The sequence below is a fragment of the Tursiops truncatus genome, chromosome 15 (genome assembly GCF_011762595.2).
Source record: "Tursiops truncatus isolate mTurTru1 chromosome 15, mTurTru1.mat.Y, whole genome shotgun sequence".
In the NCBI taxonomy this organism is placed as follows: Eukaryota; Metazoa; Chordata; class Mammalia; order Artiodactyla; family Delphinidae; genus Tursiops; species Tursiops truncatus.
The window spans coordinates 73,399,369-73,403,037 of NC_047048.1; the positions used below are offsets into that span (position 1 = coordinate 73,399,369).

Here is a 3,669-nt window from a genome sequence, read left to right on the forward strand (position 1 = left end):
CCCAGGGCCTGCTCCAGGCCAGCTCTCCACTGACTCAGCGCTCCTGAGGACTGATCTCGGCCTCCTCTGAGTTATTATAAAGTTATTAAAAACTAAAATCATTGATGGCCCGGAACTGACTCTGCCTCTTCTTAATAGGCTCACTAGCAAATTACAATAAAAATAACCTGGGGCTTATGAAGCTATTAGTAAAATGGGCCATTTACTGTCACCTGGGGACATGTTACTGTACTGTTTCAGCATCAATATCTGAGATGAGGTCCATGGGAAAAGGTGACCAGAGCTGCCACTGAGACAGTTAATTGGCCAAGATGTGTCACTCACCGAGCTGAAACCAAAGTCACAACTACGGGTCTAACGTTGACCTAGGAATTCCTTGCAAAAGAGGCAGGAGTGGTTTACTGCAGTGCTGACTGTCCCCTGGGTTCAGAGCAGGCCTGTCCCCGCCCAACAGGCTGAGGCGCGGGGAGAGTGGCCGGTCTCTCATCAAGCCAGTGCTGCCGAGTCTGAGTCTGGAACACCAGCGGAGGGACCAAGTCATTCACTCTAATGACTGGAATTTCACCACTATAAACCAGCAGGAGGGCTGATCCGGTGCAGATCAGCGAAAGTGGCATAAAAGCGTCGGGCAGCTGGTTAGCAGGGATGCACAGATGTTTGTTTCCTCCTCCTGAGAACTGCCTCTCAGCCTCCTCAAAACAGTGTTCCTGCATTTCCTTTGTCAGCCCGGGGGTGGGTCCCTGGGCTGGAGGCCAGCTTTGGGCCCCTCCACGTGTCACAGTCCCGCTGCCCCTGCTCCGTAATCCCGGGTAAATCCCGAGCCTTCCCCCGTCAGGAAACACACCCGAGACCTGATTACACAAGATGCAGGAGGAGCTCTGAGCGGAGATGAAATGTGGGGATCGGCCACGTCGTCATTCGTCATCCTGTCTCAGCAAGTTCGTTTGCAGAGAGTAACTTGACAGTCCTTTCAGAATTTGGAACAGCCCCACATCATGTGCCCTAGAGGGAGGTATTAATGGATGAGGCGGCAGCCCTGTGGTTCATTTCATTAAAATCACTTGTTCCTGCAGTACTTATGGGTTAAGCACTCATCCTGCAATTCCTGCACCCAGGGCAGGGCTGGAGGGGGTCCTGGGCTCTCTCTGCAGGAGCTGTTTCACACTTGGGCTCCCCACATACTCGGGACACGTGGTGCTTCAAGTCTCCGTGTTCACGCCTGCACGTGAGCGCGTTGTGCGCTGGGAGAGGCTTCACAGGTACGTGCCGGCCCGGGGGTGCTGGCAGGGGGCTGGGCGGCGGGCGGGCTGGGAGGGTGCGGCGGCCTGAGTTCACGTGGTTCTCAGCTCTTAAGCCCTGAGGCTGGAAGACGATAATGTTCCTTCTCTGCCATCGAGCAGAGCTCAAAGCCAGGCCCACGGACCTGCTCGTTCAGCTCTCCAGTCCTTCCCTGTCCGGATTGGCAGAGAGAATTCCGTTCATGGAGGCCGCACGAGGAAGTCCGTTTGTGGCCCCAGGTCAAGCTGCCTTGTCCAAAGCAGCCTCGGGAGAGACACCGTGTGTCCTCGGCCCCCATGCGATCCCCGCATCTCTCCTTCTGGCTTCTGGACCAGGAGCGGGGAGGCACGGGATTCATTAGCGGCCACAGATCCCAACACACATTTTAAAAGTTAAACGCGACTCCCAGGTTCTTCTTAGAAGAGTTATTTATGTGATCAGTCCGAGTGCAGTCTAGTGAGTGTCCGTGGTTTTCACAGTGTGGGTGGTGGGGTCTGGGAGGAGAGGTGTCTTATAGAGACGGTCCTCGCTGGGGAGGAGGAGCCCCGGGGCGGCGGAGCCCAGCTCTGGGGAAGGAGGGCCTTTCTGGCGGGGCTGGGAGGAGCCACTGCTCCCTGGCCGGCTCCGCTGCCCGTCCCGGGTGGGATGTGGGGTCCTTGGGGACGTCACTCAGGGGAGGACAGCCTCCGAGCGGCAGGACAGAGAAACAGAGGCTGCACCACAGCTGAGCTTGACCTTCCCGTTTGTTCTCTGAGAGGCCCTTGCAGGCAGAGGTCTAAACACCCGCCTGCAGGCGGAGAGAGGGAGGCGCTCAGTGAAGAAAGAAACCCCTTGGAAATGTTGCCTGTGAAACTCAGCCTTTGTTGCAGAAATGCGTCCAGGCCTGAGCTAAACGTGGCCGCCCCTGGCCCCTGGGGGAGCTTGGCCCCGGCCCAGCGTCTGTCCTTCACTGAACACAGTGGGCCGTGCCCAGATCGCGGAATAAGAGGCCACAGGAGAGATGCAGGACATCCGACTGGTCCAGCCACCTCCTTGCATGTGGGGCGGGTGACGGGTACAGAGCCGAGGCCCGAGGTCCCAGCCCCAACTCCTCCCTCAGCGCTCTCTCTGCTGCCAGTATCACTCATCGCAGGCCAGGCCTGCGCTGAGCACTTTCTACCTCAGCAAGTTTCATCCTGACACAGGAGCCCGAGATGATCCCCATTCTATAGACGAGGAAGCCAGGCTCTGAGCGGCCGTGTGACTTGCTGAGATCCACAGCTGCTCGTGGCAGGGGTGGGACTGCGACCCAGGACTGTGTGACTCCACAGGGCCCCGCCTTCTTCTGCACCCTCCTCAGAGGGAGTATTCCACCCCGTGACAATCAGGTTTTCCTCACATTAAAGAAAGGAAAATGTAAATTGTCAGGAGAGTGATTCTCTAATGAGATGCTCAAGGGAATTTCTACAACTTTGAGCATTAACAGAAATGCTAATAGCTAATATTAACATCTGCCCCTCTGTTGTAAGCACTTTACTGGGATTCACTGTTTAAACTTTAAACAAACTTATGTGATATGATTTTATGTGACATCATTACCCCTGTTTTACAGTTGTGGAAATTTCATCAGGGAGAAAAGAAATCACTTGCTCCAAAACCCCACGTCCAGAATTCTGTTTCCCTGGAAATACGCCCAGGATGGGGATTTTCACGCCTATGGGAAGTTGCATTGTTGGGCATCATTGTCCTAATTCTTCACCCTCCCTTCCTTGGATCCTTGCCCTTTGTCACGTGACTTTGTAGGTTTCCCGTCTAGATGTGGAGTCTCTTGTCTCGTTGAGGTTGGATTTGGTTATGTGATTTGCTCTGCCTGATGGGATGTGGGCAGAGGGTTGAATGTGCTTGCCCAGCTGGTCCTGACCTCCTGTGCTCCACCTTCTCTATGAGAAGAGTATGCCTCTGGTGTCACTGGTCCTGGGAAGATGAGAGACTCGTGGACAGACCCGGACTCGACCCTTAGCTTGAAACCAAGTAAAGCCAGGCCCGGCCTGGATGTGATGAACCCCAGCAGACATGTAGACATGAGAATGAGAAATAAATGCTTATTGTTGTTTGCAACTGAGTTTGGGGGCGGTTTGTTATGCAGCTTAATTGGGACGATAGCTAACGGATACAAACCCCTGTGAGTGAACACACTGCAGCCCTCGGAGCACCCACACCACTTGCCCTCAGCACCAGGGAAGGAGCCCATCTTCTCCCCCCCACGCCACATGTGCCACTGTCCCCGAGCACCTTCACATTAGACAGCACGTCCCTGACTGCTGTCTTGTGTTGGCATGCATTCCAGGGGACAGGCGCCGGCACCTTCTTGTCTGTGTTCAAAGAGCTTTACTGTCACGCACATGCGATTTA

General features: G+C 54.9%; 1 long non-coding RNA gene across 1 annotated transcript; it reads left to right on the plus strand.

The window, feature by feature from the left end:
- The first annotated feature begins 990 nt into the window (after window positions 1–990).
- Window positions 991–3,375, plus strand: LOC117308195 (uncharacterized). Its single transcript, XR_004522123.2, has 2 exons — window positions 991–1,259; window positions 2,870–3,375. It is a non-coding gene; the product is annotated as an uncharacterized lncRNA (long non-coding RNA).
- Window positions 3,376–3,669: the final 294 nt, after the last annotated feature.